We start from the raw sequence: 25,316 nt of genomic DNA, 5'->3' as shown, positions 1-25,316 counted from the left end.
AATAATAAAAATAAAAATAGTAATAACCATACTAAAACTCTAAATAAGAATAAATAGAAATAAAACAAGAAAACTATCAAAAAGAAGGAAATAAAACAAGAAAGCTAAAAATCAAAAGAAAAGTAAAGAAATAAAACAAGAAAGCTAAAAATCAAGAAAGTTGCATGTACACACATGGAGTGTGTGCATGTGGTTCCCCTTCCAATGTTGTTCTATTTAATAGATGGTGAGGAAGGTGAGAGGCATTCTTGCATTCCATCTTTCTGAGATTTTATCTTTCATTCTCTTGGGAGAATGGTGTTCTAAGACTTAGGAGTCACTGGCAGTAGTACGTTGATTGAGGGCTCGGGGGTGGCCAGTTGTAGCAGAATCCTTGCACAATTGAGCCTACGGTTGGATGGAGAGTCGTCCCCAAAACCTTGTTGCGGTAAGCCTACTTCTATCACAGGTAAGAACTATTCATAGTTGAATTTAGTTTATTAATTACATGTTTATTTGGCTAAGTAAGTGCCACTCTGATTTAAATTTGATGTTAATTAGAAAAGTTAATTAGATATTTATTTTTGGACTGTTACATTGATCGTGTTTTGGCTTTGTCTTGATGAACTAAGATAAAATAAGAACATAAGAAAAATAATAATAACTCAAAGAAATCATAAGTAATAATCAACAAGAGAAAATATTTCTTCCTTTTCGATTTTCCAACAGATCTAATGGATGAGATTAAATCTCATCTCATTAGATCAAAGGTGGAGATCGTTTCCCCTTGACCTCCTTTTTAATGTGACCCCCCTTTCTATTAATGAGTGTCCCTAATACTTTTAATGTTTTAGTACCATGGTCACTTTTTCCTCATAAAGTCACTTTTAGAATATAAATTCACTTTAATAATATGAAGTGTACTTTAGTACTTTTCACATAAATTGACTTTTAAAACACATGTGACTTTAATAACTTACAATACTTAGTACAAATCCACATAATAATTACTTTAGCCCCCTTGATATTAGTAAATTCATAATATCATTTAAACAAAAGATGATTAATGTGTCTCCCTAGACCAACAGGAGAAATGTTTAGGAAACACCTCCTTGGTACTATTTTCAACACTTCATCTTAACGAGGAAGGTGTTTCTCACCACTCCCATCCCGTCTCTAAAGAAAATGCTTTCCCCTTGGAAATGGGTTGGTGAAAAGGTTTGCTACCTATGCATCAACGAATGTATAATCAAGCTTCACAACTCCCCTCCGAACCTAGTCTTTGATGAATTGGATTTTGAACTCAATGTGCTTTGACCAACCATGAAATACTAGATTCTAAGAGAGTTTAATAGAACTATGATTATCACAATATATCATAGATGGTCTCAACCTCTGACCAAATAAACCAAATAAAATCTTGCAAAGCCATAGTGCCTCACAACCTACCTAACTAGCTACCATATACTTTGCCTATGTGTTTCTCAATGCCATTGACCTCTATGTGCAGGCCTTTAGGGCCATTCTTGAATTGAAAATAGAAAAATACAAAATATAAACTAAAAAAGAGAACAAAATGGAAACTATCATCAAGACTTATGAGATTTAGAGCCCTCCACTAGAATGGGCTTCTTGTATCTACATGGGGAGTAGCTTGGGTCACGTAAGTGGCCTAAATGAGTCTATATTTCCCAATTCTGCAATCCACATAACACATATTTAGCTACATATTGTCCAACATCAATAAACGTTCCTCTTTGGCATCATTATTGTCAATCAACACTCCTTCGAACAACAATTTGAAATGCCAACATATGTTGACTGTGTACAAGTATTGGTTGTAGCAATCATTAGTGTGGCCAGTGTCCAAGGCTCAATCTACCTCTTTATCCAACACTTATGAATCAATCAAACAATGACACTTGTAGCTAATTCTCAGACCACTTATGTTATCTCCTCCTGGACATGCTAAAACATGCATTCCCTAAATCATGAAGAAGAGCTCTTCGCTCTTTGTTGGCCTTTGCTATCAGTAATACACCATGTTATGTTGGACCCAAGTCTATTTATGGGACATAATGATCCAAAAAAATTTAATATTTCACCTGACCAAAGTGGAATAGGGACACCATGGAAGTGGAAATAGGGGTGGGGATATAGGAAGATTATGTTATTACTCAAATTATCCCAAGAGAAAAAGTGCCAACTACAAAATATTTAAACAAAATATTAAATACAAAAAGCAATATTCATAGTGTAAATTAAATGTACCACTAAATCTTTGAATTCTATAAACAAAATTACAACATTTATTTCATAAAACAAAAATTCTTATAATTTTTTATATTAAATATGAGTTAGGATAATCTAAAATACATTAACTAGTTTACACTGTTAAAGAAAAACAATAACAAAATTCAGACAAGTTGATGCATATACAATGTTGTGAGACAAAGTCTATACTTGGGAGTCACATTCAATTGAAATAATACTTTAAGTTGCAAATATAGGAAAACATTATAACAAGAAGTCTAATATTTCTTTACCTAATAAGGGAAGATCCATTTAAAAAAAGATTTTTAAAATAAAAAAATGCAATAAAATAAATAACGTGTAAGAAAAGTTAGTAAGCAAATGTCTAAAAACTAAAAGGGTTCAAACAAAGATAAACATGAGGAATAGTAAGTCAAATAAAAATAATGTTCATAGTAAAAATCTAGAAACTAGAAAATACCATTTACAAAAAATTTAAACACATATTATTAAACACAGAACTAAATATTCATAATGTAAATTAAAAATACAACTAAATCTTTAAATGCCATAAACCTAATTTTTTTTATTTGAAATATACATAGAAACAAAAATTTATAAAACTAAAACAAAATTACAACTATTTCATAAAATATAAATTTTTATGAGTCTTATATTCAATATAATATTTGGACTATTAACATATTTTAAAATAATTTGAAATACATTAACTAGTTTACATTGTTAAATAAATAATAAAATTCAAGCCAAGGTAATGCACATATAATGTTAGGGGACAAAGTCACATCCAATTGAAATATTATCTTAAGTTATAAATATACGAAAATATTATAACAAGAAGTATTTCTCTATTTCTCTCTTCTTCTTTTTTCCGAAGAAGAAAATTCATAATTTCTATTGATAAGAAATTACATGTTGTTGTTGCCCATAGGCATATGCTGTAATGTGGTTTGTCGCCACTGATCAAAAAACAAAAAATAAATACATAAGGTTCCCATTGGGATACTGAGATAGGTATCGTGTCCATCATAAAAGGTGCATAGTTGCTGTACATAGGATCATACTGAGATATATACAAGAAATAAGAAAAATAATAATGTTCATCCAAATTTCTGATTGAGGCCATTGCCTCACTGTAGTGGTCCATCTATATATGGTCTGTGATAAAATCTGTGCATCCCTATGGGAGTGAATTCCTCGATCAACCAATCTCCTAGAGGACGATCGACCGCTTCTTTCTAGAGCCGGTCAACAATTGCATTTCTTTCCTAGTAGATATGAGAAACAATTATCTGGTCAAAAAATGTTTTGAAAAAAACAATTTCTTCCAAGATATGTTTCAAAGAATATGCATGAAAAATGGACTTGTTGTTAAACCAATCAACCACATTGTTTGAATCTCCATATATTTGTAATTGTTGGCAGTTTTGGTCATGGCAAAATATATAAGATGACGCAGGGTCATAAGTTCTGCATGGTTGTTTGTTCCGGGACCAAGTCCCAAGCATATCCGGAAGTAATGTGAGTCGGATAGGTGCAGAAGGATGCCACCATCACATCCTTGCCGTTGGGCTGCCCCATCAAAGTAAGCCCACGGCACTTCTTTGTTTATATGTTCTAGAGTGATGCTCTTTGGCTGTTTCTGATTGGTCACATTGGGTAATTCTGCATATGCCGCACAAATGATGGGGGGGAGGAGGTTCCAATTTACAGTACTGTTCTCAAATATGATCGCATTCCTCCTGTTCCAAATATACCAGGCCACCAAGAGGGGGAGATTTCGGGGTTTTTCTGCCGCCACTGAAGTCCACCACTGCTCCCACGCCGATTGAATGTCCACCCTCTGCCAGTCTGCATTTATGTTTAGAGATTGAATGACCTGTGCCCAAATATCTCTGGTGGTCGAACAGGTAAGGAATAAATGGAGGGTTGTTTCTTCCTCTTGCCTACATAATACACACTAGGATGGGCCTGCGAAGGCCCTTTTCATAAGATTGGATCCAGTGGGGATTTTATTTGCTAGTATATTCCACATAAGTAGTCTGGTTCTTGGCTGGGCCTGCAGTTTCCAAATAGCGGACCACCAGCTTTTGTGACTGTCCGGATTTTTTGCTTCAATCAATTTGTTGTATCCTAACTTCGGCGAGTATTGTCCAGTTTTAGATATGGCCCATATGAGCTCATCCTCATCATCCCTTAATCTAATATGGGACTCGATTAAGGCCTGTATGTATGATTTCCAGTCTTCGTTCCACTCATATGGCAGATTCCATTGCCGATCAGTTAACCATGCTTGTGAGTATATAGTGGAGTGCTGCTGGTCTCCAATCTGAGAGAGAAATTTTATGCCTCTGTTGTTTAGATGGAGAACCAGCCCTTCTGGTAGGTTGTGGGCATTCCTAGAACCTGGCCATGGGTCAATACCAATGCGGACAGATGAGCCATTTCTGATGCGCCATAAGAGGCTATCTCTGATAAGAGGCATGGCATTCAGAGTGGCCTTCCAAATCGCAGAGATACACTGTCTATTCCAATTTGGCCGCCGGATCCAGTCTGTGATGGTCAAAGGCCAGATATACTTATGATGGATGACTTCGGCCCAGAGACTATTCTGCTTTAATAATAACCACCCCTGTTTGGCAGCCAATGCTTGCGCAAATTCCGGGAGAGATTTTAAGCCCCACCCCCCCACTTTTTTGGAGTAGTAATCTTGGACCATTTTGCCCTGGCGAAGATCTTTCCTTTTTTGTTACCATTCCAGAGGAATCTATTACATTTTTGTTGTATTCTGTTAAGAATACCTCTGGGTATCCAGGATAGTGACATCCAGTATACTGGAGTAGCTTCAAGGACTGTTTTTATAAGCATAAGCCTGCCTGCTTTAGATAGGATCCTATGGTGCCAGCAGTTGATCCTCTTTTCAATTTTAGTGATGAGCCAAGTCCAGTTCTCGATCTTGTATCCATCTGGTTTTAGTCTGAAACCCAGGTATTTGATGCCTTACAACAGATTTGTTTCCTGGAAGGGGAATTTCTAGTTTGCAAGCTGAGTTTCTTGATTTGTACACCCTGAGAGGGATATAGTGGATTTCCCCCTGTTAATCTCCATGCTCGTAGCACTACAAAAAAGCTGTAGAATTTCATTGAGTGTGGTGGAATCCTGGACACTCCCATTAATGAATATAAGAATATCATCTACAAAAAGGAGATGAGTGAGGAAATAGTGCTCCATGATTTTGAGTCCACTAATAACCCCACTCCTTTTGGCGGATGCGATGAGCCTGCTCAGACCTTCCATAACAAGTAGGAAGAGGAGTGGGGATAAAGGACATCCTTGTCTGATTCCTCTGTCGATGTTGAACGGTGATGAGGCCGAGCCATTGATGAGAATAGCGAAGGAGATGGAAGAGATACATCCCATAATCCAGGCGATAAAATCAAGGGGGGAGCCCAAGTGAGTGAGGATCATCTTCAAGTAGAGCCAATTTACTTTGTCAAAAGCCTTTGCTAAATCAATCTTGAGGGATATACCTTTGAGGTTCTTATGCTTTATGGAGTGTAGAGCTTCCTGGGCGGTGCCAATGGTCTCTTGAATATGGCGGTGGTGGAGGAAAGCAAATTGTTCTGCAGAGATGTGAGAAGATAGGATGGGTTTGATACGGTTAGCAATGATCTTGGATATGATTTTGTAGAGGAAGTTGCATAAAGCAATAGGGCGGAAGTCATTAAATGACGATGGGGCATCTGATTTAGGGATCAAGGCTATGAAGGTGTAGTTCATAGGGGGTGAATGTGCCTGGTGATCCTGCTCTCTTCAATAACAGCCAACAGGTCCTCCCCCAACAGTTCATAAAAGGCCAAATAAAACTCCACTGGCCACCCATCCGGACCTGGGCTCTTATCTTTTTTGAACCACTTTAGAGTACTTTCCAGTTCCTGCATTGAGACCGGCTGTGTAAGGTCCTCGATACCCTCCTGTTCAACAAATCTAGGAAAGTGGCCAGCAAGGTTGATGATATCTGGTAGATTTATGGCTGTCAGGGCAGTGAATTGCCTTTTGAAATGTGATACAACCATTCTGGCCAGTTGTTGGTGTGTTGTAGCCCATCCATCCAGTTCACAAGGCAGCTGCCAGATAGTGTTTGAGGCCTTTCTGCCATTTGCGAGGTTGTGGAAGTATTTGGTATTGCAATCACCTGCTTTAAGCCAAATGGCTCTAATTTTAACCTCCACTGTTCCTCCTTTTCTTGTAGGATCTTGTTTTTGCACTTCCAAATTGTTCAATAGGGATTTTGATTCCTCTGATAAGTAACCAGTCCCCCAGTCCCCCTTTCATCTGTCAATTGTGCAATCTGTGTCTCTGTATCCAAAATAAGCTGGTCATCTCTCTGTCGTTTCCTCTTTGTCCAGGCCTCAGTCAATTTCTTAAGTTCATTGAGCCTGTCACAAAAATCCGCTGCCTTTCTCTGTGCCCTCAGAGGTGGTTGCGATCTCCAGAATTCCGTGACCATATTGATAAAGTCCAGGTCTTGTAAATATCCAGGAAAAAATTCGAATGGGGAGCGGGGCTTTTTTATTGCACCACTGACTTGTAGGAGGATGGGTAAATGATCAGATAGGCCACCCGAGCTTACCCATTGTCTGTACAGGGGAAGTTTTTGTATCAGGTATTCATGCACCAGGAATCTGTCTAATCTCCTTCCCAAGGCTGCCTCCCCTGTTCTCTTGTTGTGCCAAGTGGGGACTTTCTTGTTCATTGGAAAATCGACAAGCATGTGAGAGTCTAATAACATGCTCATCTGTTCTGAAATGGGATCAAGCTGTGCATGGTGTCCCCAGGATTCCCCGACTCCCAGGGAGAAGTTAAAGTCACCGCCCAATATGGTGGCTCTAGTAATGAGGTTGCTTCCCAAATTTTTTTTCCAGAAGGCCAGGTGGTTCTGATTCGGACCATAAATATTAATAATGCGAATAGGAAACCCAAACTCTCCCATGAAGATGTCCATACCCATAAAACCCCTTCCACCCCAAGAGTATAAGATCTTGACCTTTCTAGGGTTTATGCCAATGGCGAGGCCGCCAGAGCGTCCATATGCATCCATACCATCCATCCTGGTAGAAGGGCTTGGAGGGTTTTCACAACCGTATCCAAAGTGTAAAGGGTCTTCTGAAGAAAGAGGATGTCACATCTGGATTCATGCGTCAGTCTCTTGAGAGCCAATCTCTTTTTGGGGTTGGCTAATCCCCTGCAGTTGAAGGAGAGCCAAATCATGGGGAACCAGTGGCCAAGGGCTCAATTGCTCTAAGTGCCCGTTCGATTATGCATTGTCGCCCTAGGGCGACATCTGCCACTGCATTTTGTATGGCCGAGTTGATCTTATATGGGTGGCCTCTTTTGGGTTTATGGTTAGAGTATCGGCCAGGGGAAGAACCAAGGCCCAGGAGTTTGGTTCGGACCCGAGGTCTGAGGTGGTAGGGGTGCGATCCAGAGCCGGTGGGGGAGGAAGAGGGGTTGGGGAGGGCAGAATCCATCCTATGAGAGGAGGGAGTGGTGGAGAAGGTAGGGGGAGGGGGGGCAATGGTGCAGTGAATAGAGGGAAACGGGCCCGGTTCAATAGATGACTTCTGTAATGTGGAGTGCATAACAGAAAACATAACTTTTGATAAAATAGCAGAGGTCATGGGGAGAGATTCGTTACCCGGAGCAGATGATGCAACCTTTGCTGTCTTGGACCGGGTGCGAGGTGGTGCAGGAGTCGATGAAGCCTTCCTTCTGTTGTTCATCTTCTTGGTGCCTTCAGGTTCCACATTCGCAGGGGCCTCACTATGAATCAGATCACCTTCTCCCTGATTGATATCACCTCTGTTTTTTTCCACAGATGGCTGTTGTCTAGTACCTTTCATATTTTCTGAATTCACTCCAGAAAGTATAGGGCAGTCCTTGTCCAGATGGCCGATTTTGTGACATCTACGACATCGAAACGAGACTCCTTCATAATCCAGCAGCTGCTTGCGCGAAAAGTGTCTACGATGCAGGGTAATTTTCTCCTCCAGCCTAGCCCTGGTGTCGAGATGAACAAGGATTATAGCCATGGTCATAATTCCAGTTTGCTCATAGGATTTATCATGCTCAAGATAGGTGCCCAACGCATCTCCTATGCGCTTGAAAACTTGAGGTGTCCAGAATTGCATGGGTAAGCCTAGTAAACGAACCCAAATAGGCCCGACGCCCAATTATTCCCGCTCTGGGTCAAACAGTGGATCCCAACGCTTCAGCAGAACAGGTGCCAACTCTATATGCCAGAATTGGGATAGAATCCATTGGGTGTATTCAGGTCTATGAAAATGTAAGGCAAACCATCCCCTTGCTAGGACTCTGATAGCTGGTAATTCCTTTAGCAAAGATCCCCAAATCTCCTCTGTCCATTGCTTTAATCTTTCCACTGAATATGTTCGACCACGAACCCGACCGACCAGAACCTTACGGGCAGTGTCAATAGCATCCACCATCTGAACGTCCTCTCCGAATGTTAGGTTGATATCTGAGTCAATGGCTCGAAGGCACCTCCCTTTTTTCTGTTTTTCTGAGCGCTTGCCGATGGGGAAATCCTTGAGGAGCTTGCGGCACGGGTTAGAGGTACTTTGCTGAGCAGACCCAACCGAACGAGCAGGAAGAAACGGGGAGCTAAAGCATCCTGAGCGGATGGGGGAGCGGGGGTTCAAACTGCAAGAGCTGGGGTGAAAAGTGGGATGAGAAGGGCACTGCGGGCCTTGGGGGTTAGCCGGCGTTAGTGAAATGGATGATGGGTTCGAGGGTTGAATGGGTGGCAAGTGCGACGGTAGGGTAAGTAGAGCAGCGGTCTGGAGAGGTGAGTCGAAAGATGGAGAAGTCTGCAGGCATGAACCCAGTAGATGGAGAGTGGACGGCAAGAGAGGCGGGCATTCAAGAACCGGAAGGTTCGCCAGGTTGACATCCGTATTCTTCTTCCCTGAGCGCGGCAGGTGGGGTTGTATGTTAGAGGCAATTGTCGCTGATGCTTGTTCATTTCCCAGGGTTCCATGGTTGGTCGGTTATTATATGCCCAAATATCCTGATTTGGCATGGGGTCCTCCTCGTAGTCCACAAGGTCCTCCTCTACCATAGCAACCTGAAATTTCTCTATTTCTCTCATAATAACACAAGAACCATTAAAAAATATGATTTCTAAAGTACAAAAAAATAGTGAAATAAATATTGAAAATAAAACAATTCAAAATAACTAAAAACTCCTTTGGTGAGCTAAACATGAGTGTCACACAAAATAATTCAAAATAAAACATAAAAAAAAATAATTTTTTTTTATTATAACTAAATTTGCATAACTATTATATTTAAAAACTCTTTTGGTGGGTTGTGAAACATCATTGTTACTCACTGTGAGTTTTTGGAGATTTAATGAATGTTGTTATCTAAGTTTTTGGAGATTTAATGAATGTTGTTATCTAGTTCAATGCTACATAACTAAAAGTAACTTTTAATAATATTGTTGAATTAAGCTCGAGAGTATCTAAGTAATAACCATATTTTGTTGTTTCAAATCCCTATCTTTTGTTCAAACAAACATGCTTTCAAAACAATGGTATGTTGGGAAAAAAAATAATAATTGTAAGTTGGTTGAATGTACGATAACAGTGGCCAAAGAGCTTTGAGTGAGCAGATCCCTCAATAGACTTCTCAAAATGATTAATTTGATAGACACCAAGGCTGTCTTGGCAATACTCAACGAGGATTGAAAGCTGGAGAGTGTCATCAAACATCGTGATCATTTCAATATATGTTGCACTCTTGTCCTCCTCATGGAGGTGCGGCAACCCTCTTTTACATTTCAATACTCTTTGCTTTATGATTTATTTTCTTTTTTTACGTCTTTGTTAATGATCTATTTTTATTTTTTGTTCGAAAACTTTGTGCCCACAAGTCGCCTCACCCATTACTTAATTTAATGGGGGCGGTCTTCATTTTCACATTCATCCTAATGTATATCGCAACAAGCCTTGGACTGCTACAAACATTATATAGTTTATTGATAGAATCTACTCGATACATTATTGACAAGATCACAAAAGAAACTACCAAGCTCCAAGCATGCTACGAAGAAAATACTCGAAGCCAGGTCTATTTTTGACACTACTCTCCCTCACTTGGCACTAGGTTTCAGGTTTGTGCGAGGTTGGCATCAGTGAAGTTTAGGTAAAACTGTCACGAGGTTTCCCTTTGAAACAGCGTGTAGGAGGTGTTAGCAATAATATTCAAAGGATGTTGGTTAGTTTACCATCACAAGCCTTGCAGTTACCCGGTCAAAATTCCGGCCCCTTTACTCTTTGCTATCGACTAAGCTGTGGTTTCGCGTGTCCTTAACATAAGCCAACTGGTTACGTGGGCAATACCCGTCGCTGCTTAAAGAATTGGTGGCAAGTGCTTTACCTGCAACGGTTACCTGGGTTCATTGGATCGCGGTTCTTGACCCACACTCTTTAGTTTTTTTTGCAGATGTCGGGAATGGAGGAGGGTTATGAGGAGGAGCTCGTTGAATACACCTCAGACAACTACTCCGAAACCGAGATTTTTGTGGCTTCCCATCTGCAAACCCAAGAGGGGTTTAGACAGGCTATTGCCTCTACACCAGATAAACAGGTTAACCAAAATGACATTGGTTTGGCAGACATGGAAGTCTCACTGCAAGGTTTGGACATCACTCAACTGACCATGGCGGTTACTGAGGGCTTTATTAGCCTTGTAGAAGGCACCAGTTCCCCCATTCTTTCCATTCCATCATTGTCATACCTTCTTGCCTAGATCGGACAACAACCGTAAACTGAGGGACTATAGAACATGGAGGGTTTCGTGGCTTCTTCTTCTGAAGAACTGGGGTTTGGCCATATTGAGCCGAACGTTGCCCATGGAACTATAAACACCTTACCTAGTAGGCCCGAACCATTTCAGGACACCTATGCGCATTACAACCCAATAAATAATGTGCAGCCTTCGGGATTTTTCTAGGGCTTGGTGAACAATGAGCTGGAAAGGGAAGAACCGAGGGATTCAGACCCAGAAGACAGCTTGACGAGATCAGGAAGTTGCCACACAGCTATCCAAGATTCGAAGGTGAAGGAGGGCAATCTATCAAAGCTCTCCAAGACAAGGGAAAGGGGTTAGATGTTAGTGTTTGGAGAAGGCATTGGCATGGAAAAAGTTGCCCTAACAGAAAGCATAGTCTCAGTGGGACGGGTCTGTGGAAGGAACTACTCGTCGGGCCGCCTGAAACGCTGGACTATGGAAGTCTGGGGGAATGTCCTGGAGTAGCTCCTTGTGGTTTTGGCAATGTCAAGGGGATGGTTTGTGCTAATTTTCTTTGAGCCAGATGATGTGCATTGGGTATTGACCCGATACTGGCATCTGGAGATGACTCCCGTGCTTCTCAAGTGATGGACAACACTCTTCGATCCTGAGAAGGAGAGCATTGGCATAGGGCCGATATGGGTCCGTCTCTCAAGGCTCCCATTGCAATTCTGGTAGTTGGACATTTTTAGAATCATCGGGGATGACCTTGGTACTTACCTAGACCATGAAAGATCATACATGGACACTCGAATTTTAGCAATGGTCCGCATCCTTGTTTACCTAGACACTAGAGATGGTTTGGTGGAAAGCTATCGATTTTAGTTGGGAACCACTATCCGTTGGTGGGAATTGGACTATGAGGGAATTCCATTTAGATGCAGGAGATGCCACGAAGTTGGTCACCTCTACAAGTGTTGCCCTCTGGTCACAGGGTTAAGGCCAAACCCCTCGAGAATTTTTTCTGCGGCTAATACTCAGACGGATATGGGAATGGCTGATATCACGACCCTTCAATCTAGATTGTCGAAAGGACCGGACATGCAACCTTCAGCTCCTTCATCTCCTCCAGAGTCAGAAAACTATAACTTAGAGGCTCGGATCAATAGGGCTCGCTCCATAGAAGGCATGGGTTTCACAGGTACCACCTCTCCCTCTCACTCTCATATTTCAACTGATTGTATAGTTTCTATTTCTGATTCTTTGCATGCAAGTTCGAACATAGTTTCCTCCCTGCCCAAGATGAGCGAATACTACTGCCCAACAGTAGTTTCTGTTTCTAATTCTTTGCATGCAAATTCAAACATAGTTTCATCCCTGCCCAAGATGAGCCAAACCTGCTGCCCAGTGGTCTCCACACCCAACCCAATCCTAAACATTCCTTGCTCTACCAGCCAAACTATCCAGCCCCAGGTGCCCCCTCAGGATTCGACTTCCAGATCCTCCCACCGTTACAACTTGTGTTCCATCCCCCCCTCCCTCCATGCCTTCGGATTAGAGGAGGACCCAATCCCACCTCTCCCCCCTAAAGCACCTCGGGGAAGGCAATCCCGCATCTCCAAAGCTATCAAAAGAGCCAGCATTGAGGTGGCCTCTAGTATTCAAACTCCCATAGATTAGGACCTTAGAGAAAAGGGGAACCCTACTACAGTGGACCCATGAAAGGCCTATCCTTAAATTGCAGGTGTTTAGCTAGCCCTGATTAAAAATTGGCGTTGATAAGATTGTGTCTGGCTGAAATATTGGACTTCCTAATGCTTCAAGAAACTCTAGGAGATGGTCCCTCGGTTCTCCAAACCCTAAACCTTTTTTCCTGGCTGGGAGTTTTTATTTTTGGATGTGAGGGGGTGCTCGGGTGGAATCACTATGGGCTTCAACAAATCCTCTATCAGAATCACTAATGTTTGGGGAGGGTAGGGCTTCTTGGGAGCAGACATTGTTTCAAACTCACCCAACATCACTCTCAGGATATTCAATACATACAGACCCTGCCATCACAGAGAGCCTTTATGGGAAAGCTTGTTACAGGCATACTTTATGCAGTCTGAAAACCTAATAATTGGGGGAGATCTCAACTTCTCCCTGGGGCTAACAGAATCTTGGGGTCATAGGGCTCAATCTGATGTCCTAACGGGCTCTTTTGAGAAAATGTTGGATGACAATGACCTCATAAGAATAGATTCTGTCCACAAAATGCCTACTTGGAGGAATCACAGAACTGTAAGAATGCCTTAGCCCGTTGTTTAGATAGATTCCTCATCAAGTTTCCCCTTCTAAACCATCTTGCGCGAATCAGGCATTGGGTTGGTTCTGGGGGTTGTTCTGACCACTCCCCGATTTTCTTGGAAATTGAAGACGCAGCTAGGAAGCCAGGCTCCCCCTTCAAATTCAATGCTTCATGGATCAGTGAGGAAGGTCTCTAGGATTTGGTTAAAGAAAATTGGACCCACTACAACACGGAAGCTGGGCTGTCTCCAGCTTTAGTCATTTCAAACAACCTCAATTATATCAAAGGAAAAATAATAGCTTGGGTCAAGGCAAGGAAACAAAAAGATGAGGAGAAGTTGGTCAAGATTGAAATGGAACTTGCTTAGCTTGAATCGTTGGGGTTGAACAGTTATGCTTCACTTCACACTAAGGACCAGCTCATTAACCTAGAGAAAGAAAACATTAAAATACTGAGAAGAGTTGAAGAGACTTGGCGCCTAAATAGTAGAGCTATTTGGCTAAAATTTGGAGATGAAAACACATAGTTCTTCCAACAATATGCCAGAAGCAGGAGAGGTGTCAACACAATTTGGGCACTAAAGGACCAACATGGGAGAGAGGCTAACACCTTCGCACAAATTGTGGACTTGGGGGTTTGACATTTCTCGAACATCTACAAGTGCCCAAGAGGTGCAAACATAACGAAAATCCTTCAGGTGGCAGAGGCGATCCCTTGATTTGTTGAGGAAGAAGAAAGGGAGATAGTGAATTTTCCCATCACTCTGGAGGAATTGGAGGCAGCCCTAAAAGTCTTGGTAAAGATAAGAGTCTCGGGACAGATGGCTAGCCCATCAAATTTTACATCACCTTCCTTGATCTTATCATTCAGGACCTCCTTCTAGCCGCCGAAGATTGCAGAATTTCGGGAAATATGTCGGAAGCCTTCAACTCCACCTTCATCGCCCTCATTCCCAAGGTGTAAAAGCCTCAATCTTTTGACGACATCAGACCCATCTCCCTCTACAATTGCTTTTGCAAGATTACCTCCAAGATAATTGCCCTCCGCATAAAGCCAATCCTCTCCAGGATAATCTCAAAGGAGCAATTTGCCTTCCTTAGACACTGCCATATCTAGGAGGCCATAGGCACTGCCCAGGAAATTATCCACTCCATCAAAACCATATCAAAAAAATCGTCCATCCTCGAGATCAACTTATCTAAGGCTTTTGACATAGTTAATTGAACTTATGTTGAGCTCACGCTCACACACATTGGGTTCCCTCACCAATTCATCAATTGGATGGGGAGTTGTTTCACTTTTGTTTCCTTCAACATCCTAATCAACATGGAAACTTCCAACTTCTTCCATGCCAAAATAGGACTCATATAGGGCTTCCCTCTCTCTCTAATGCTATTTCTTCTAATTATGGAAGGGCTCAATAGACTCATAAAATCGGAAAGAATAAATGGCACTCTTGGAGGAGTGGAAATCGATGACAGGACCAATATTTCTCACCTTTTTTTTGTTGATGCTCTAATTTTTCTAAATGGATCCTTTAGGGATACCTCTAGTTTCAAGTCAATTTTATCTCTCTTTTGTAAAGCTATGGGAATGGAGCCGAATTTTGACAAATCAACAATCATTTTCAGCTCATATCTCCCAAATGAACAAAGATTTGCCTCCCAACACTTCGGGCTCATAAGACAAGAGCTAGAGGATGGGATGAAGTGCCTGGGCTTTAGACTTAAGACAAATGGGTACCTCATTGTAGATTGGGCTTGGATGCTTGCAAAAATTGAAGCCCGAATAAACATCTCGCAACAGAAGTGGCTCTCTAGGGCAGGCAGACACACAATCATCAAATTAGTCCTTGAGGCTATTCTAGTCTACTGGATGTCCCTGGACTAGATCCCAAAAGGCATTCATCACAGAATCAAGCAGATCTTTTGTAGATTGTTATGAAACCAGCTCAAGAAAAGATAGAAAAGATATATCAACGCCTTAGAATTCAGCCTCTTCGAGGGGGCAACCTCCTTTACATTACATAAATGAACAATTCTTCAATGATTCAAATGACAAAACCTCCTTTCTATATAGGAGTCTAAGGAGTCACAATATAACCCAACTGACCTAACAATAATAATATAAAGCCACAAAAATAACAATAGAGGGATTCTATGGGGCACAGTAATAACAATATGGGGAAAATAGGGGCACAACAATATTAATAAGGGGTACAACTACAATAGTAATGGGGTAATCGCTAGCATTATAGGGACCCAACATGCCCCTCTCCTTCAAAAAAGTGTTGTCCTCAACGCTTGAGTAGTTCTGAATGCTTCTATATAAAATTCTCATCCTCCCATGTGGAATCTTCAGCAGATAAGTTCTTCCACTCGATAAGATACTCTGAAATTGATCGATTTCGTAGCTGTCGAGTTCTTGTTTCTGTGACTGCTTCTGGTTCCAATATAATTTTTCCTTCCTCATCAAGTTCTGGCAATATTGTTTGAACTGGGAGCTTATCACCTATAACCTTCTTTAAACATGAAACATGGAAAACTGGGTGCAATCGAGAAGCTGCAGGAAGCTCCAATTTGTAAGCCATAGTACCAATATTTTGCAACACCTTGTACGTACCATAATACTTTGGTGATAATTTATTATCCTTCTTAGCTTGCTTGAGGGACATTTGCTTATATGGTTGTAGTCATAGGAATACCCAATCACCTACATTAAAACTTCTTTCGCTGCGATGTTGATCTGCCTGTTGTTTCATTCTATTCTGTGCCAACACGAGGTTATCCTTTAAGAGCTGGAGGACTTGTTGTTGATGTTCGATGTGATGTTCCACTGCTTGAACCTTAGAATTTTCTCTTAAATATGATGTGATGGATGGTGGCTGATACCCATAAAGTGCCATAAATGGGGTCATTTTTGTTGATGTATGGAAGGAAGTGTTATACCACCATTCAGCTAGAGGCAACCATTTGACCCATTGTGTTTGTTTATCAGATACAAAGCAACGAAGATATCCTTCCAAACATTTGTTTACTATCTCAGTTTGCCCATCAGATTGAGGATGATAAGATGAGCTATGAGCTAACTAAGTACCAAGACAAGAAAATAATTCTGTCCAAAAAATTTCCAGTGAAAATGGGATCTCTGTCACTTACAATAATCTTTGGGTTTCCATGTAGCTTTTGAATTGTTTCCATAAATGCAGTAGAAACTGTACTGGCTTTAAATGGATGTGATAATGCACAAAAGTGTGCATACTTGGTAAGTCTGTCAACTACCACCATGATGACAATCTTTCTCTCAGACTTGGGTAAACCTGTGATAAAATCCATTGAAACCTCCTCTCAACGTTGGCTTGGAATGGATAAAGGTTGTAATAGGCCCGGTGTCTTAATTGTTTCAACTTTTTTTTGTTGGCAAACCAAACATTCCGACACAAAATTTTGAATATCTGATTTAAGGCCATCCCAAAAAATTCCTTCTTAACCCTTTGGTAAGTTTTTAAAAATCCTGAGTGCCCTCCTAAGGGAGAAGTGTGCAATTCCATAAGAATCTTTTGTTTTAGCTGGGAATTCTTACAGAGGTATAAGCGATCTTTATACCATAACGAATCATTTTGCCAGCTAAATGTATCTGACGTACTGGAATCTTGTTGTAACTTTCGAATAAGTGCCCACACTTCTTCATCATTCTTCCATTCCTCCCTTGCTTCGTTTATCCAATTTGGTTGGATAATAGAAATGGCACACCACAGTGCTTCCACATCCTCATCCTTTCTTGAGAGTGCATCTGCCACCACATTTTTCTTCCCTTTTTTGTAGATGATTTCAAAGTCATAACCCAACATCTTTGTGACCCACTTTTGTTGCTCTTCAAAGGATAATCTTTGTTCTAAAAAGTATTTAAGGCTATCATGATCCGTTTTTACCTTGAAGTGTCTTCCCATTAGGTAGGGTCGCCATTTCTTAAGTGCATGGAGCATTGCTAACGTTTCCTTCTCATAAATAGCTTTCTGTAAAAACTTCCCTTGATTGGACGACTTTCAAAAGCAATGGGTCTTTCATCTTGCATTAAAACAACACCAATTCCATTTCCTGAAGCATCACATTCCACAATAAAGGTTTTTGTGAAGTTTGGTGTAGCTAAGACAGGTGCTTGGCGCATTGCCTCTTTAAGATGTTCGAAGGCCTTTGTTGCTTCTGGAGTCCATGAAAATGCATCTTTCTTCAATAGTGTTGTTATAGGTGCTGCTATTCTCCCATAATTCTTAACAAACTTGCGATAATACCCTGTCAACCCAGGAAATCCTCGCAGATGTTTTATGGATGTGGGGATTTTCCATTCCTTAATGGCTTTAATTTTGCTAGGGTCTACCTTAACTCCTTCATGAGATACAATATGACCCAGATATTCCACCTCTTGTACTCCAAAGAAACATTTGGATCTTTTTGCATATAATTGTTTCTCCTCCAATAGTTGTAGCACCCTGTCAACATGTTCAACATGATCCTTCCAAGACTTGCTGTAGATTAGTATATCATCAAAAATTACTAACACAAATTTTCTAAGGAATGGTTTGAAAATTGAATTCATCAAACCTTGAAATGTTGAGGGCGCATTGGTAAGGCCAAAAGACATGACCAAAAATCCATAATGACCCTCATGAGTTCTAAATGCTGTTTTCGGAATGTCTTCAGTCTTCATTCTGATTTGATGATATCCTGAACGAAGATCCAACTTGGTGAAGTAAATTGATCCATGCAATTCATCCAGTAATTCATCAATGACAGGAATGGGAAACTTATCTTTAATAGTGAGCTTGTTGAGCTCCCTATAAAATGGACACATGCGCCATGATCCATCCTTCTTGTGCACCAATACCACTGGAGCCGAGAAAGAACTTTGACTCGGTTGAATTATACCAGCCTCTAGCATTTCTGCAACCATACGTTCAATTTCACTCTTTTGGGCATATGGATATTTGTACGGCCTGATGTTTGGAGGAATACTTCCTGGAATCATATGAATAGCATGATCATGTTCACGAATAGGTGGGAGACCTTTGGGAGTCTCAAATACCTTGGAATGATTGTCCAATACTTTTTGGAGATTTGGATAAATAGATGATTCCAATGTGGAAACATCTAGCGAACATAATTGTGCAATTACACCTTTTCGTTCCTTTTTTAGAAGCTTTACTCATACCATTAGAGCTGATTATCTTTCCTAGTTTCCTTGCAATACCCCTTAATTCAACTTCCTTTCCTTCCACAGAAAATTTCATGAACAGTTCTTGAAAATTAAAAGCTATTGTACCTAAGGATTGTAGCCATCGAACTCCTAATACAACATCAACACCTCCCATTGGAATGGAAAGCATTGGGCTAGTCAATACATATTCTCCCATGGATAGCTTGATATTATGGCACTTTCCAGAGCAATTTATTGTTCCTCCATTTGCAACCATCACTTGACACTATGGTGCTGGATATAAGAAGCAATTCAATTCTTTTGCTACCTTACAATGAATACAATTGTGGGTACTTCCTGAATCAATCAACACTATTACCTTTTTCTTCTTGATTTGTCCTTCTATCTTGATGGTTTGAAGAGTGGTAATTCCCGCAAATGCATTACAAGATATGGTCGGATTCATTTGTTCTTCATCTAGGCTTTGTTCCTGGAGTATATCCTCTTCTTTTGACCTTTCTTGATCCTTTTCTTCTTCCTCTTCACAATCTATGTAGAATAATTTCTTCTCAGAACAGTTATGACCTTTAGTGTATTTGCTATCACAACTATAACAAAGCCCTTTTGCTCTTTTTTCTTCCAATTGTTGTGGTGTCAACCTTATAGGTTGTGGAAGACTAGTGGCCACAACACTTCCGTCCTTATAGTTGTGAGTGGTATGCTTCTTGGTTGCCATAATTTTGCTTTCCATTTTTCTTGCTAACCTGAATGCCTTCTCTAATGAATCAGGTTCCTAAAGGCGAACATCATGTTGAATATTATCCTTTAAAGACCCTATGAACACATCAATCCTATGCTCCTCTGGAATATTTTTTACCCTTATGTTCAATTTTTGGAACTCCTCAATGTGCTCCATTATTGAACCCTTTTGTTTGAGACTTATCAATTGGCTAAAAAAAGTGTTGCTTTTTGTATCCTCATAATGTGCTATCAATTCTTCCGTAAAAATTGCCCAAGTGATAAATTGTTTACGAGAGCAAAGCCATTGATACCATACAAATTGATTTGGTTCCAAATATAAAGTTGCAATACGTACCTTTTGTGTGTTTTGCACATTATTGAGATCGAAAAATTGCTCCATCTGTAATATCCATGTTGTGGGATCCTTGCCATCAAACTTCCTCATATCGATTTTTGGAATATGGTGTGTCTTCGATCCAACATTAGAGTCTATGAATCATGATTAACATTTCTTTTGTTTGCATCATGAGTTTCCTTTACTCCCCTTTCACCATTAGTAAGTATTTCTTGTAGAATTTTTTTCAAATCTACCTTCAAATCTATCTTCAAATCGTCAATTTTGGCTTCCACGCCCTTTATCTTAGATTCCATGCCATTTATCTTAGCTTTTGTTAGCTTTTGTGAGAGTGAAATTTGTTGCACTCGGTCTTGTAATTTTGATATATCATGTAGCATTTATTCCTCTTCTTCATGAGTCATGCTAGAGCTTTCAGATTGCTTACTAGGTGTTTGCATTTTCTTTCCTCGAGGCATCAGTTACCGATACTAATGCTCTACTATGCCCTTTGAATTCCTTCAAAATAATTTTTCAAACCAAGCTTAAGCAAAAATTTAAAAAATCTACACACCTTTTTTCACTTTGTAGGAGCTCGATATTCCCTCTGATGTATCTCTATAATTTCAAATCATCCAGTTCTGAAATTGTGACCTGCGGTAGCCCTCTGTGTCCTCTTTCCGATGCCCCCAGTTTGACCCCAATTGGATTCTCCAATGAAGAGTTATGCCGAATCTCCCACCGTGACCTGATTATAGACTAATTCAGTAGAGCGAACTTGTACGACGTTCCACGAGTCACTGTTTGACCTTTGGCTCTGAAAAATATATAAAAGAAACTATAGTCTGTCCTCTTTCTGTACCTTCTTACAAAATTTCAATCCGATGCTCAGAGAGAAAGTTATGATGATTTTCCCGAGGTCACCTGTTTGGAATGTAATTCAGGAGTCTGCAAAAAGACCAACTTCCTCAAATCATATCTCTGCAAATATAGTGCGAAAATCTCTGAAATTTGGACCCGAGGTTCAGCTCGATTTCTTCTCAAATGGGTTTTTTTTAGCTTCTGAAACGTCGCAGAAAAAAAGGTATAGCGAAAATACCACGATGACTTGTTTGGAGCAGCGAAACCCTAGAATCCAAAGCTCTGATGCCAAATGTTATGAAACCAGCTCAAGAAAAGATAGAAAAGATAGATCAACACCTTAGAATTCAGCCTCTTCGAGGGGGAAACCTCCTTTACATTACATAAATGAACAATTCTTCGATGATTCAAATGAAAAAACCTCTTTTCTATATATAGGAGTCTAAGGAGTCACAATATAACCCAGCCGACCTAACAATAATAATATAAAGCCACAAAAATAACAATAGAGGGATTCTATGGGGCACAGTAATAACAATATGGGGAAAATAGGGGTACAACTACAATAGCAATGGGGTAATCACTAGTATTATAGGGACCCAACATAGCTTCCTTTGGCAGGGCCAATCAACAGGAAAAACTTTCGCTTGGGTCAAGTGGGAGAGGATAGAAAAACCCAAGAAATGGGGAGGCTGGGGTCTTAAGGAATGCTAGGACTTTGCAAAGGCCCTAGGAGCAAAACTGGGTTGGCAAATCATTTCCTTGAGCAACCTCTAGAAGGATGTGATTTACAATAAGTACATTTATCCACAAACAATTTCAAATTGGATTCGTAGCCCCTGCCACAACCACATGGGGGTCTCAAACATCTGGAATTCCATCACAGACTCCATTGATATCATTAAATAAGGGCTAGCTTGGAAGGTGGGGGATGGATTCAACTCCCTATGTGTCATTTAAGGAAGTGGAACTGGTAGAACACATCACACATACCTTCCGCATCAACAACAAAACTCCTAGGAGCCATCTCAACCACTTAGGTAACTAATCCCTGAGATCAACTGAAGTTTTAATGCATCAAACTCTTGGAAACTCCCTTGATATGGGCCAACATGCATCCAAGAGGCTCCAGATGCTTCCACAATAAGGGAAAGCGAGTGTTTGGGGAATTCCCCCCCCCCGTGTTGCGCCTGCGACTCTAGGATTTGTGCCACTTTTTCAGGCCCAGAGCCTAGGTCATTCCCCAAAATGCAATGAAACCTTCATAAATGAAATTTCATAGTGGAACAATGATACATATACAAAAACATTGACAAGGACTAGACTGGACCCCTACTATCCATGATAGGAATTTTGTCAAACATGTCACAAACATAAAAGCTACATGTCTTAACAAAAAAACTGAGCATATGAATCTCATACTTATGTGAGAATCATTAAGAAGCATTGATTTCTCAACACATCATCTACAATTTCATCTATTAGGCCATGGATACATTGTTCATTCATTTACAAGCAAAAACACGATGAGAGCCATACATAGTCACTGTCATAATACATGCTCATAGCCCACATAATAACAATAAAAATACCAAGGAAACAATAACCATATAATCCACATATAAAATAGTACAATACTCATGAATTAACATGGATAAATAACCTCATATTAATTATGCAAAGCACAACCAAGTTTAAAACTTCCATGAACCACCCGACCATAGACATGGTTGAGCCAAATCTCTCTTAAGCAATGTCATGCCTATGCCATATTCCAAGCATGAATGTGGGATCTCATAAAACAAGTCAATCAAAACTATCAAGGGATTCCAGAGGCCAAGCCACCTCAACCCATCAAACAATGATTCCACCTCAGGACCAGACATCACAAACCATCACCAGATTGGTCTCTACCCAAGCCTTCTAGGGCTCCAGAGCGTTCGTTATAACCAAGGCTTTAGGACTAGTAACCCAACCCACAACTACCTCTGGGCTCCATAACGTTTGTCTAACCAAGGCTCCAGGACTTGTAACTCAACCCATCAAGGGCTCTAGAGCGTTTGTCCAACCAAGGCTCTAGGACAAGTAACTCAACCCAAGCTGTTATAGAGCTCCATAACGCTTGTCCAACCAAGGTTCAAGGAACTAGTAACTCAACCCAAGCTAAATGAAACATGAGAACCAACCAGAAAAACAAAGAAATGAACCCAAAACACCATTGAGATACCATACATGCCAAAAATAGTGAGGAAACCATACATGCAACTCGGTACCTACAAGAAAAACCTACTGTAGCTGCTGATCCTAATTTCCTCTTGCACTTTCCTACTCTTTCTTTTCCTTCTTTCTCCAAAAGTCCAAGTATGCCACACTCCTCCAAGGGTGCTCCAAGAAAACTCTAAGTGTCTAAGAGTATGAGAGAGAGAGAATAGAGAGAGAGCTCCAAAACTGAACTGATAAAAGTTTACACTGACCAAGCCCTGTCCACTGATCCTCAAAAGCCTTTTTATCAATGAGGCTTCTATTTTCTTGAATTTCCATTATTTCCTTCATTTTCCTCCTCACATACAACCTATGACCTTTCACCTTCCTTTCGTTCTAATTTCCATTATTTTCATAAATAAATGCCAATTAATGCCACTTTGCCTTTTCAAAGCCTTTGCCATTGCCTTTTCCATTTTCCTTTAGCCATAATAAACCGAATGAACACCCACTAGGATGTTTTTTCCCACCATTCAGCTTGGAATACGTGCCCAATGACCTTGGTCTTATATATTTTTACATGGATTTTTAACCAAGGCTATTACAATGGTGGAGGGTAGTTTGGCCATTTCGCCCCCACTCTCAGTATTAAAAACTGAGCGAGTATGGGGGATGAAATGGTTTTAAATCATTGGATGTGTAAACTAGTGTGATTATGCAATTGTAGTTTCACACAAAAGTTTGAGGACCCACACGAGGATACATGTCATAGGGGGATTACCTAGTGCCCCATTGTGATTTATGATGAGGATCTGTTGGTTATTTGTCAATGCGAAAAAACACAAGACCCAATGGCTTATTTATTTGGAAAAGGTGATTTGGTTACAATGGTTAGTGCACTTGTTACTTGTTTTTGGATCATTTTGGTTATTTGTAGGCATATAAGAGTTCCATTATGTTTCCATTCTAGGGAGAGAAATGCAAATGGGTATTAAAATGCCACGAAAAAAATGGATACCTAGGAAATTTGGTAAAAATAGGGATTTTAAAAATCGTAAGTATGTACTGGAAGAGGGGATCGACACAAGGAATTTTCGGGGTATTTTTTCAACATCTACTAAAATTAGGAGCGTTTTTTAAAATCCCATGAACGAATGTGCTATGACACAAGTTCACTGGGTGAATTCCCTGTGATATAGAGATTGTGCAATCATTATTGGTGACATGTGATTTGGATGTATTGGGTATTTGGAGGAGGTTCTCCTATATTTTAAGGAGTAATTATGTATTTTATCTCAATTATCTATAGGTGAAGTTGTGCTCCGCTCTCACATTGGTGTACATGGCATGTAATTCTCTTTTATTATGATAATTGAATATTTAAACCTACTATATACTATGTAATATAATCTTTATAATCTTTATCTCATACCACCAACATACATGTATATTAGGGTTTGGTGTACCCTTAATTAGAATACTTCCATGCTCTATGAGAAAAATACATGCTTGATGGAGTAAATGAATAAGGATGTTCAATAGTTAAATGTCATGAAAAGTGAGTATTAACTTGTGACTTTAATTTTTGAGTATGGTGATGAAGCAAATATGCTAGGTTTAAGGGGTTATTATTAGCCTGAAACAATAGGTTAAAATGAAATTCACATAGGGATTAGGCATATTAATGAATAATGAAGTTGAGACTTGGGCTGATTCAAGGGCTTAACCTTTTAAAAGGAAATGTAGTGACTTATTTCACAACAATTGGTGATTCTACCTTCCTTGCCTCATATCTAATTCTCCACAAATAAGAGTATATGAGATCAAATATCATGAGGATGTTTTTTTTTTGGAGTGGAGGGAATATCTCTATCAACCAACACTCTCCTTGCCTTACTAATATTGGTCACTATAATAAGGTTAGAGAAAATTGTGAGAGCTCAAAGACTCAAAGAAGGGTTTTTTTGTATATGGTTATCTCTCACTAAGGGTATTTGAACTTGCATGTGAAGATGGAGGATTTAACTATTATGGTTACTATTATAGTATCCCACTTATAGTAGAGCATTGAGGAATTAACCATAGATTTCGAAGTATCCTACAAGTCATGGATATTTAACATTTTTATTTAGTGACTCATGTTTTGTTGGATCATAAATTTTATTATATTAACTTACATGGTAAAAAAGTTTCCAAGGGATTCTATGTTGGGTTGGAATAAGAAACATGACAAAATTTTGGTTGAAAAATATTTAAAAGAAAGGAAGAAAAAAACTATAAAAAAGCATATTCAAACCCACATTATAATGTAAATCAAAGTCTTAAAGGTTTCAAAACATGGTAAACCAAATCTTTGAAGCTAAGCACTATTGGAAGCCTATGACATACATTTCATTATAGTAAGAGGCATTTAATACTAAATGCAAAAATCATTAAACACAAAATGTGAATGAAAAGATGACTCTCAAATTTCCTTCCAATGTTTGAAAGTCACTCCGATTGAAATGATATTCTAAGCTGCAAATATGAAGAAAACATTATAACACATTGAGCATTTGAAAGTGGAAGGATGAAAAAAAATTGCTTCCTTAGATAATAACCCAAAAATTATTTAAAAAATGATTTTTA

The sequence above is a fragment of the Pinus tabuliformis genome, chromosome Q (assembly GCF_031772625.1).
Source record: "Pinus tabuliformis cultivar Carrire ecotype Pingquan chromosome Q, CPIR1, whole genome shotgun sequence".
NCBI lineage: Eukaryota > Viridiplantae > Streptophyta > Pinopsida > Pinales > Pinaceae > Pinus > Pinus tabuliformis.
The sequence above is the reverse complement of the archived record's forward strand: the minus strand, read 5'-3'. Positions refer to the sequence as shown.